This window comes from Mustela putorius, unplaced genomic scaffold (genome assembly GCF_011764305.1).
Source record: "Mustela putorius furo isolate JIRA1106 unplaced genomic scaffold, ASM1176430v1.1 tig00000382_pilon_pilon_pilon, whole genome shotgun sequence".
Classification (NCBI taxonomy): domain Eukaryota; kingdom Metazoa; phylum Chordata; class Mammalia; order Carnivora; family Mustelidae; genus Mustela; species Mustela putorius.
Window position 1 is genome coordinate 3,414,339 of NW_025421367.1, and position 12,628 is coordinate 3,426,966.

The following is a 12,628-nucleotide window of genomic DNA, read 5'->3' on the forward strand; positions in this document are numbered from 1 at the left end:
GTTTCTTGAATGGGTAAGCTTGATTTCTGTTAATTGACCATAGACTCTCCATGAAAATTTTATTATTTAAAAAAAATTTGATAGTACTAGAATTATACTTCCTGGATTAAATCAATTGTTTGCTCTGTAACCTTGAGCAAGTTACTTACTTTCTCTGCTTCTTGGTTTTCTTGTTTGCTAATTGATTATACTAGTAATAGTTGGACTCATAGAATTGTTGCAAGGATTAAATGGAATGATAGGTGTAAAATCTTCATCCAGTGTCTGGCACATAAGTGCTCACTTATGTTAATTATGATGATTAGTATTAATAATAGTAGGAGTAGTTGCACCTGATAGGGGCTATTCGCTGTTCATTCTCTCAAGAAGAATATATCTTCTGGGTGACCAAAGGCTGTCCCACTCAACAGAGCTAGTATTTTGAGTCTCTGGAGTCAGGAAATCTGGCTTCAAATCAGCATTCTGTCACTTTCAGGCTTATGACTTTAGGTAAAGTGTCCAGCCTCTCTAAGCCTCAGTTTCCCTGTCTGCAAAATGACAATAATGGCACCTACCTTGTGGGTGTTGTGAAAATTGAATATTCATGCAAGGAACATGGTCTAATGCCTGGCAGAGAGTAAGCCCTCAAATGTTAGCTCCTTCTCAGTTCGTTTTCTTCAAGTTATCTTTCTTATGTTGTTATTCTTATTACCTGAACTTTTTTCCTATAAATATGTCAACATCCTGAAAAGATTACCTCCCCCAGGGTGCACAGAGGCATCTCAAAATATGAGGGCTGAGAAACACTTGCAGGTCAAGAAGTCAAGGAAGGGGTATCTAGTTAAAATTCTCAGAAAGGTATTTTGCTTCAACCAAAAATGGCAAGTTTATGCCAAAGAAAAATTCCTGAGGAAGGTAGTAGGGGAACTCTTCTAAACGCTCACACAAGTAGTCAAGGATGTGGCTTATTGCCTCACCTGAAGGGTGGGTTTCCCTGACCTCCAGGCTCCAGTCAGTTCTGAGTCATAGCTGTGTCACCCCCTCTTCCCTGCCCAGTGCCACCTCCTGAGGCTGGTGAGGATTTTCCTCCAATTCCTTAGGCTGGGATGACCTTGTTGTTTTATAGGGGCACCAGAGGGAGTCTGATATTGTGAAACATAACTCTAGCCTGGAAATTCAGGGATTTGTCTTTGACCCTGATTTCAGCCTCAGTTTGTCACTTGACCTTAGGAAAGTCATTAACTTTTTGCCATTTTAGTTTCATTAAGAATAAAGTAAAAGACTAATGTCTGCGCTTCTAAACTCATAGGATCATTTCAAAGATTCCATAATACATATGAAGAAGCCATTTAAAATTTTCAGATATCTTTATGCATTTAAAATATTATTATTTGCCTGTGTACTATGGTTTGGTGTAATGAAGAATGCAGGGATTTAGAGAGGGGAAGATCTAATTTCAGCTCTATACTCCTAATTTTGTGACTTGAGGATAAATCCCTTACTTTCTTCAGTCTCTTTTCCTCATACAACCACTTTTTCATGGTGTTTTAAATTATTTAATTATATATTCTAATATTTGGTGAAAGATTTTTGCATCTATATTCATGAGCTATTATGATCTGTAGTTTTCCTTTTTTGTACTATCTTTGTCTGGTTTTGATATCAGAGTAATACCAGTTTTGTACAATGAGTTAGGAAATGTTTTCTCTTATTCTTCTTTCTGGAAGAGATTGTGTAGAATTGGTGTTAATTTTTTTAAAATGTTGGGTAGAATCTTCAGTGAATCCATAATTTTTGCTTCAATCATCAAACATTATTTAGAAATTATGAGGGGAGCACAAGTCAATTATATTTAGCCATATTTTTGTTTACTGTACTCATTCTTTCTTCTTGATGTCTCAAGATTTCTTCTTTTACTGTTCTATTTTTGTTTAGATATCTTTCTTTAGTCCTTATTTGAGGGTGTGTCTTCTGGTAACAAATCCTCTTAGTTTTCCTTCATGTAAGAGTATCTTGATTTCCTCTTTATTCCTCAAGGATCTTTTCACTGGTTATAGGAATTCAGGTTGACAGTTGCTTTCTTTCAAGCCTTGAAAAATACTGTGCTCATGAATTCTGATGAGAAATCATATACCACTGGAGTTGTTTTTCCTATACAAAGAAATGGTGGTTTCTTTTTCCTCTGGATGCTTTTAATATTTTCTCTTTGGATAAGTCAGCTGCCAATCTAATATTTTTACCATTGTATGTTACAGACTTCTTTTCCCGGGCTGCTTTCAGGATTTTCTCTTTGTCACTGAGACTTGTAAATTTTACTATTAGGTGACGGGGTGTGGGCCTATTCTTATTGATTTTGAGGGGCGTTCTCTGAACTTCCTGAATTTTGATGCTCATTCCCTTTGCCATATTGGGGAAATTCTCCCCAATAATTCTCTCCAGTATACCTTCTGCTCCCCTCTCTCTTTCTTCTTCTTCTGGAATCCCAATTATTCTAATGTTGTTTCGTCTTATGGTGTCACTTATCTCTCGAATTCTCCCCTCGTGGTCCAGTAGCTGTTTGTCCCTCTTTTGCTCAGCTTCTTTATTCTCTGTCATTTGGTCTTCTATATCACTAATTCTTTCTTCTGCCTCATTTATCCTAGCAGTGAGAGCCTCCATTTTTGATTGCACCTCATTAATAGCTTTTTTGATTTCAACTTGGTTAGATTTTAGTTCTTTTATTTCTCCAGAAAGGGCTTTTATATCTCTCGAGAGGGTTTCTCTAATATCTTCCATGCCTTTTTCGAGCCCGGCTAGAACCTTGAGAATTGTCATTTTCTCTTGTCTTTTCTTTAATTTCCAGAATTTTTTTGTTTTTGTTTTAATTCCAGTTGATTAACATATAGTGTAATATTAGTATCTGGTGTATAATATAGTGATTCAGCACTTCCATACATTACCCAGTGCTCATCACAAGTGCACTCTTTCATCCGCATCACCTGTTTCACCCATCCTCCACCCTACCCCCTATGGGAATATGTTCTCTATTTTTTTCTTTTTTTCAAGTAAGTGATGAATCATTAAATTCTACACCTGAAACTATTATTACACTGTTTGATAACTAATTGGTGAACTCTACATATACTTAATGAAATAGAGAAGTTGAGGGAGTAATATGATGATTGAATGGAAATTAAAGGCGCATTTGAAGGTCACTTGATGTTGAGATTCAATTGAAGAGCAAACCAAAAACTATGGAAGTAAGGTTACTATTAGTAACCTTGTAGAGAAGCACTATTTTCAGCCTTCTGATAAACTAGTCAGTCTGGGCTTTGACTGCTACAAAGACTTCATTAATAAGACTGGTCAGAAGCAATCCAATGTATTATGTATTTAAAAAGTGATTTCTTGCAGGGATATGTTTGAATAGCTAGGCATAGAAAATAATATGTTTTCTTTCCTTTGGTACAGGTTGGAGGGGGGTGACGAATACATAAAGTGAAAGAGGAAAAAGAGGACCCCCTAAGGAAGGATGTGGTGAGATGGTGCAACTGAAGAAATTCCATGTGAAGGAGATGACAAATTCTACATGGTCATTGTCTACAAGAGCATCCATTTGTCTTGGCCAAAGATTACACGTTTGTGTTGGAGTGCTATACATGCCCCTTTCAGAGTTTAAAACATTTTTAAAGCTAAAGAGGACTGTTGGTTCCTTCCCTTAAATTATAGCTTTCATTTGGCTCATGAATCTGCTTGTAAGTATGTTTTCCATACTATCTGGCTCCTGTTTTGTTCTTGTCTAAAGTCACAGGCAGAAGGTTTGGAAGCAAGCCTCTGGGTATTCATTATGTAGGAGCCTTCAAGTTTCCTGAAGCTGTTCTTTTTTTTTTTTTTTTTTTTTAATTTTTTTATTTTTATAAACATATATTTTTATCCCCAGGGGCTGAAGCTGTTCTTTTTAAAGGGATATTAGTTGTTACAGAGGAACATTTCAAAACATCTTAATGAAAACCTTTTTTTGTTTTGAATATTTAATTGTGGAGAATTTCAAACATAGAAAATACATAGGGTAATGCAGTAAACTTCCATGTACTTCTCAACCAGTTTCAACAATTAACAACTTTCAGCCAATCTTATTTTTTCTATACTTTAGTCCACTTCTCTTCCCACTCAAGGTATTTTTAAGCATAACCCAAACATCATATAATTTCATTTTAAAATATTTCACTATGTATTTCTAAAAAAAAAGACTTTAAAAAATCACCACAATACCACTATAATACCTGAAAACAATAATACTTAATTAACTTCATGAATTATCTAGTCAATATTAGCATCACCTGGGTGACTTAGCTGGTTAAGTGTCCAACTCTTGACTTCAGGTTGATCTCAGGATGGTGAGATCAAGTCCTGCCTCAAGCTCCATGACCAGCATGCCCAGCATGGAGCCTGCTTGCAATTCTCTCCCTCTGCCCCTCCCTCTGCTTGAGTGCTCCCTCTCTCTTTTTCTAAAATAAACAAATAAAATCTTTTTAAAAATCATCTAGTCAATATTAAATTTTCCCAGTTATATTTTATTTTTTAGTGTTTGAATAAGGATCCAAATGCTGCCCATACATCTCTGTAAGTCTCTTTTAATATGTATGTTCTTTCTTTCTTTCTTCTCTCCCTCTCTGTAGTATTTTTAAGAAAATGGGTCATTTTTCTGATTTTTGCTGATTGCATCTTTGTGTTAGTGTCTAATATGTTTCTGTGTTTTCTGTGAATTGTGAACAGATCTAGACTTTAAATCTAGGTCAGATGCAGATTTGGCTTTTTAGTCAAGAGTATATCATAGGTTGTTTTATGTATTTTTATCAAGAGATACATGCCATCTGAGTGTCTTTTTTGAGGATAACAGGGATTGATAAACATTGTTTAGATCTATTAATTCATTAAGAGTGTCAGGTGGTAATATTATGTTTTTTCATTGACTTTTAATCTACCTATTACAATAGAAAGACTTACATCCTTTTTTTCCTTCTCCTAACAAGAACCAAGCCCTATTCATATTTCCTTAGTTACTAAGAAGTTCTCAGTTTTTTCACAAATCTTCAAATGAAACTTCTAATTAATGTTCATAGACTTTTACCAACAAGTTTATTGACACTTCTGCATGGGTTTAGAATTAATGTCATGTATTCCTAGACTACAAGAACCAAAGTAATACCTTTCTTCTTAATAAAGTGGTGCAATAAATAAATGTGGTGCATTAATATTTTTAAGTCATAAGAAAAGTTTCTGAATTAGTCATTTCAACTAGTAAGTACCAAAGCAACTTATAAGTTATTACTTGCAGAGTTTGTTAACATTGTTTTTAAAGTATAATTTGGCAAGCTCTTTCTAAATTAAAAATGTCAAAAACCCTATGAGCCAGTAATTCCTCTTCTAGGAAATTTATTCCAGAGATAATTTCCATAAATTTCCAAGGATATATGAACAAATTGCTCATTAAAGTACTACTTAAAATAAAAATTCTGGGGAAAAAACCCATATTTCCTTTAGCAGAAGATTGATCAAATAGTTTTATATACATATGATGAGCTACTATGTAATTTTTACAAAATATCAAGTAAATCTCTATGTATTGATATAGAGAATTCATAATCTGTGAACTCAGCTTTTGTGGCTAGGCAGGGAATAGGATTCTAGTATAATGAACTATATACAATTCTACAATAAAAAAATGAAAAAGCATTATTTTTTAAACAAAAATAAAATCTAATAAAATTATCTATAGCTTTAGATAAGATGTGGAAGGGTTGCTGGGGGGAGGAGGGTCAGGAGAGTGTGGTGGGGTTATGGACATTGGGAGGGGTATGTGCTATGGTGAGTGCTGTGAAGTGTGTAAACCTGGCGATTCACAGACCTGTACCCCTGGGGCTAATAATACATTATATGTTTATAAAGAATAAAAAATTAAATTCCAATTAGTAAACAACAACAAAAAAGATAAGATGTAGAAAAAGAATTTGATGCAAATTCAGTATTTCTATGAGGATATTTAATTTACATGCAGGATCTTATTGTTGGCAATTGCTAAGTCATGAGGGATACTTCACTTTTAACCCTGAATAACACTAACCAATGGTGGTGGACAGCAGTTAAGAACTTTGGCTCTTAGGTAAATGATCCATGTCAGTTGCAAGGAGCTCAGGACACTGGGTTAGGGCATGACATGTAAGTGATAGAGGACCACTGAATTCTAGTTGGAGGATAATCAGAGATGAGACGGAGAGATTTGAGCCAGACTTTGGTACATTGGGATAGACGAGACAGATGAGATTAGCATTCCAGACAAAGATGACAAAGATACAAAGGTGATGAGACGGAGAGATTTGAGCCAGACATTGGTACATTGGGATAGACGAGACAGATGAGATTAGCATTCCAGACAAAGATGACAAAGATACAAAGGTGTGTTGGGGAGAAGGTATACAGAATACTTTGGTTGAAGTAAAGGGCTAATGTAGGCAAAAAGTGTGGGTGTGTTTAGAAAGATATATCTGGACCTTGAAGTCTGGTTTGGGGCTGTGGGTTTTATTCTACAGGCAACAAGAAGTCCCTGAAAATTTGCAGAGTTGATCTGGGGAGGCGAGACTCCCTGAACTTCATTCATAGAGTCACAGAAGAGTGATAGTCAATCATATTTTATAAGGCTACAGGCATGAAATCATCCTTGAGGCCAGGTTTCAGCAAGAGACCATCCCCTTTCCAGCTCTCAACTAGAGCTTTTAACACATGCCTGATAAGAGAAAACAGTGGGAAGAAGGCTGTCACCTTTTGCCTTTCGCTTATTGCACTAATTAGCCATTTTAACAAAACTCCATTCTGTCTCTCAGCACCTCTAGTTGTTGTAAATTTTTCCACTGGAGCAAGAAGAGATATCAGCTGACCGTTTTATTCATAGGAGTGACAGTGTTAGCTTTCCACCTTCCTAATGAAATTCTCCAGTCGGCTGTGAAAAGAGCAGGAAACCAGCTATATTTAGCAAAGGAAAGCAACAAGTCTAAGCAGTGTGTAGAGAAGGGGAAAAATAGAAGCACTGAGTCTTATGATTAGTGCAACCAACAGTGCTGCTTACAATTTTCCCTATTTTGAAACTGGCAAAACCAGAGTGTTTTGTTTCTTAAACGGAAGTGCAGCCTACAGGTTCCTTCACTCTTGTGTCTAAATAAAATATTTTATTAATTCAAGGAGCAGGGTGCTTTTAGATTTCAAAAGAATGACAGAATAATGTACTTTTTGAAATAAACCAACCAGTAAATATAATCATGTTCCTATTCGCCACTTTCTTGATGAGAAACATTTCAAATCCAGGAACTGGCAAAAAATGTATTTTCAATTTCCTATAAAGCTTTTACTCTCCCATAATCCTGGATTAAATTTTGTCCAATTCTATGAGTTCAGCAGCTTCACTTGAGCTAAAAGTTTTAGATTGTGTTCATAGAATTTAATGAGACTTGGAATATAAAATTTTTTTCATGCTTAAAATTTCAGATCCTTAGCGCTTCTGATGTAATTTTCCATCAGCACTCTGGTATTTCCTGAGAGGCATGCATTCTTAGCTCAAACCTATAGCGTTGTGTTGGAATTCAGTATTATAACATTTCTGCTCATTAAAAAGTTCTTCTCTCTGTTGAGCTGAAATCTTTCTTCTAATCTCTACTTACAAGAGCTGCCCTCTACATAAAATAGACAATGTCTACTCCTAATACATATTAGCTCTTAAAATTTTTGAAGTCACTGCCACTATTCCTATGATGATCTTTTTTTACAAAGAGAGCAACCACATCGCTTTCAATCTTCTTTATGCAATTGGCTTTCCAGCCTATCAAGATACAAGTATTATCTGACTAGAGGATATATTTAATGAACTAAGATAATTCCTAGCCTTTTAACATATGTGCAACCTTTGGTTCATACTGAGTTTACAGTCAACTCGTCTTCTTATGTTTTAAATTAAAGAGCACAGTTGTGATAGCTGTGTGTTCAATTAGAGGAAAACATTTCTGCTATCTTTCTAGGGCATCTGCTGTGTGAACACAAGACCTGTTGCCCAGAGCACCTGGTTGATTCTCTCATGTGGACTCACATTAGGCACATACAGAAAGTGTTTGCTTAAACCTTCAAAGGGTTGATGTTTCTTCTTCATCTGTGGTTGTACTCTGAGTCTCCAAAGTAAATAACTAAATTAAAAAGATAATTGAAAGGCTCTTCATTTACTCCAAGGCCAACAAATTGTTAGTTGATCAGTTGATGGTTTGTCTAGCTATTAATATTTTTAAGTATGTTTCAGAGTAATTTTAGATATATACATACTATATTTAACTGCAAATTATCCTCCCTAGCATTAGGTTTGTTATTTTTCCAAATCATTTCCTCTTTGGTGGGCCGCTGTGTTGTCAACTTCAGGAAGTCCCCTGAAAACCTGATCAAAGGAGGAAAAATTGAAAAATCAATATAATAATGCTTAGTCACTAGTCCCATTGTCCTCGTTACTCTTGTCAAGGCTCCAGATGTCACCAGGGGACAATTATTAATAGAAATTACCTTCTTGGGTGATATAAAACACCAATCTTTCTTTAAGACATTTCTACTCTTCCAAAATTCTAGCACAAAGTGGGAACAAAATTTGGCAGAAACAATTGGAACAAATCTTGAACTTTTACTTAGAATAGATTTAAATTATATTTGCGTACCATTGGTAATGCTAGTGTTCATTTTAATATGTAAACCTCTCACTTCCTCTGTAACATTTTTTTCAGTGTTTACATAATTATAACTGGGTGTTTTGAGCTATCCAGCAGGAAAGACTGTGTCATATTTTAACATGTGTCTAACCTCAAATCCTAAATACACAACTACTATATTTAAAAAGGGAGGGAATTGTGTGGATCCTAAATGGATGCCAGAGTGGCATCCACTGACTATAAAATATATAATTCTTCTCCAATTTGTAAACAACAGAAGTCATCAGAATTTTCAAATACTTCATTGCCCTATTATCTACTAGGTCTAGTCAAGGGTTGAGTTCGTAGTGAACCTAATACAATCAGTAACCCTTTAACTAATTCCTCCTGGCAGGGGTTTAGACAGGTAGTGCTAGTCCTTTTCCACAAGGAGGACTGCAGAGAGCAGTTGGTGTCAAGTCTTAAATTTAACACTCTCCTAGCATCTTCATCCACAGCAATCTTTCCCTCTTTTGTTGAATCAGCCATGCATTCCTCTGTGATGTCTCTCATGTTGTCTCAACATATTATTTAACTCAATTTGCTAATGAAGTTTACATGTATTCATCTTCGTTGTCCAAGTGCATGTTAATTTCTTGAACACTTAACTTTTTAATCCTCCACAGTTTTTAGTTGATGTGTTCAATGAATAATTATTGATTTTACTCTTTATTTATATCAGCTTTATTACTCATTATTTATATCAGCTTTATTTTACTGTTTTATTATTTGTACAAAATGCCTTCATAAAAATGCATTTTTAGTATAATACAGTATCATATTCTTCCCTTCAGGAGTAGTCTTGTTATACCTTTGAGCATAGCAAGATGGGGTTTTATAATTTTCAGAAACTGGTTTTCAGTTTTTGAACTGAAAACCAGTTTTCAGTTTTCCTACATCAGTTTGGAATACCGCTTCCTGATTTATGAGGGCAAAGCAAGTGGAGAGTACTTGTTTTCATAAGACATTTTCACTCTAAGTGGCACTTCTCAAAAACACCATGATTCTATGATTTGGGCTTCTCATATTTATTTTAAGTTACTGTTTGGGAAAAGTTCCATATTACAGTAATGAAAACTATCTTTTTTTAAGATAAATTTCAGCCATTGTTGGAGGTATTAATGCGCAGTTGAAAGTAATTTACCCTTTCCCCACTCCTTAATCTATTTTACGTTACCGTTTTCCTTTACATGTTATAAAAATCATTTGCAAAAAAAGCAGCTAGATGAGAACTTTAATAGTACTTGAATCTCAGCTCTGGGTTAATGCTATATGCAGTAGAAGAAAAACTTTGAGGAGTTCCAGTGTAGTTGTAACAGCTGAGAAGATAAGATTTATAGGCATGTAAAATTATTGAATGAATTAAAGGCATAAAATTATAGAACTCAGTTGGTTGAGCACCTGACTCTTGGTTTTGGCTCAACTCATGATCTTGTGGTCCTAGTATCAAGCCCCGTATTGGCCTCCTGATTCAGCAAGGGGGTCTGCTTAAGGAGTCTCTCCCTCTTCCTCTGCCCCTCCCCCCATTCATGTCCTCTATCTCTAAAATAAATAAAGAAATCTTTGGAAAAATGGTAGAACATAGTTAAGCACACAGTGGATGAAACAAAAGTATTCTATGTTACATTTACATAACTTCTTTTTCCAAGTTTCTCAAAAGAATTCAAAGAGTGAATAATGAGAGCTAACAATTATTAACATTTATTGCATGTCTTATGATGAACAAAGGGCCTTTGGGTGTATTATTTAATCTCCTACAACACTCTCTCTAGGTAAGCATTATTGTTACTTCTACCTTAAAGGAGAGAACACCGAAGCCTATAGGGACTAAATCATTTGTTCAACATCAAAGTGCCCACGTTTGGACCCATTTCAGATTCTGACTCAAAACCCTGAGATGCTCTCAACCTCTTCAAACTTCAGATCACAACCAACTTTCTGGGTCCTGAGAATGATTCAGTGGGTCATAACTATGATGTTAAGAAATAAAATAGTAATTAACAGGGTACCTCCTACATAACATTGTTTTGTGAAACTTCTTTGTGTATGTCTGTGTGTGGGGGTGTTTGTGTGTTTCCATAGAATGGGTCAAGATGTGAAATATAATGCTTACTTTTTGTTGGAGGCAAAAATAAAAAATAAGCTTGAATATACAACCACCACACTACTGTCTCTCATAGAAATCTTAATTAAGCATATAGAGAAGATAGAAAGAGGGATTTTTTTTTTTTTTTTTAGCTAAGGGATGAAGGTGTTGAGACCCCAGAAGCCAGACAGGACTACTTCTTAAAATGAGAAATATATGGAATTAGGAATTCAGTTTGGCTTCACTGAGTGACAGCAATATGCAACATACTGCACTAGATGGTACAATGACCACAAAGCTATTAAGGATGCCCTCCCTTCCCACACAAGCTTCAGGTCTAGAGGAATAGGTAATATTATCAGGGAGAGCAGTGATGGGTAAGAGAGTCATCCTGAGTAGTGTGAAGAGGCAGAGTAGGGGTCACCTCAGTGATTTATTCTTTTATGATTTAAGGGATATTTAGAGAATATTTTATTCCAGGTCATCTCCCTGCTGGTTTCTATGGTATCTGAAATACCAGCAAAACTTAATGCCTGTGGGGAAGGGAGATGGTTTCCTTTTTGAGGGAAATGCAAATGACTTCCAGAGGAGTAGATATCAGCTTTGTGGGATTAGTCTATAACATGCAAAAAATTACCCCAAGGATAGCTAGGAGATGAGATTCCAAATGCCTTGACATTCATTGGGTGCAAAAGTAAGAATGATTTTTTTTTTAAAGATTTGTATTTATTTATTTGACAGAGAGAGGTCATAAGTAGGCAGAGAGGCAGGCAGAGAGGGAGGAGAAGCAGGCTCCCTACTGAGCAGAGAGCCCAATGTGGGGCTGGATCCTAGGACCCTTGAGATCATGACTTGGGCCGAAGGTAGAGGCTTAACCCACTGAGCCACCCAGGAACCCTAAGAATGACTTTTGAAAGAAGTCTTGCTGGATACTGGTTATCCAAGAAAAATAAAAGAAGCCAGAAGCTAAGAAGGGAGACCAGATTATACAGTTTTACTTAGGACAGGCCTGGGCTAGAGTGGTACACCCAAGTGACTAAAAAGTAGACAGAAAGGGAATAGAATTGGGATTCTCTTGAAGGAACTTGCAGTCAGCTGGCACTGTTTGCCCATCAGTTCCCGCTCCCCTTTGCTGTCCCACCCAGGTTGTAGCTATGCATTCTCAGCTGAGATGGGAACGAGGACCGTTTTTCCATGGAAAAAGGGAATTTTAAAAATGATGTGGATTGTGAATTGAATTCCCTTTGATGCTTGTCTGAAGAAGCAAGTAAGGATTAGAATTACACCTACCTAGTTTTGACTTTTGAACTTTACTGGTTTCATCAAGAAAGTCAGTTCTCTGAGATGGATAATCTGATCTTTTTCAAGCTTGTGTAAAATGCCACAGAAATATGGCTACCATAGGCTCTTCTAGCAACCTTCCAATAATTTAATTCCTTAAGTCTGTATTATTTAGAAGCCACAACAATTGTATCTCTTTGAAAGTAGCACCCAAAGAGACGAGGCCTCATGAATCCTGAATTTTATCTGGGTTATGGAGTTCATTTAATTATTCCAGAATCCCTTTAGTAAGGCTACATGGTCTCGAGGGAGTGTTTCGGTTCCTTCCAGCTGCCTCAAAGGCATTAAACTGTGTTTTGTGCAACTTTAAACACCTATCTACATGAATGCTACTGGTTCAGGGACGTCCAGAGATCTAGTACTTACAAAGGAAACAAGCATCCTAAGTGTTTTCTTGGCCTTAGGAAGGAACTCTGTCTTCTAAGGATAGAGAAATGATTCTTCAGAGAGATCTTCCTGCAAATCAATGTCA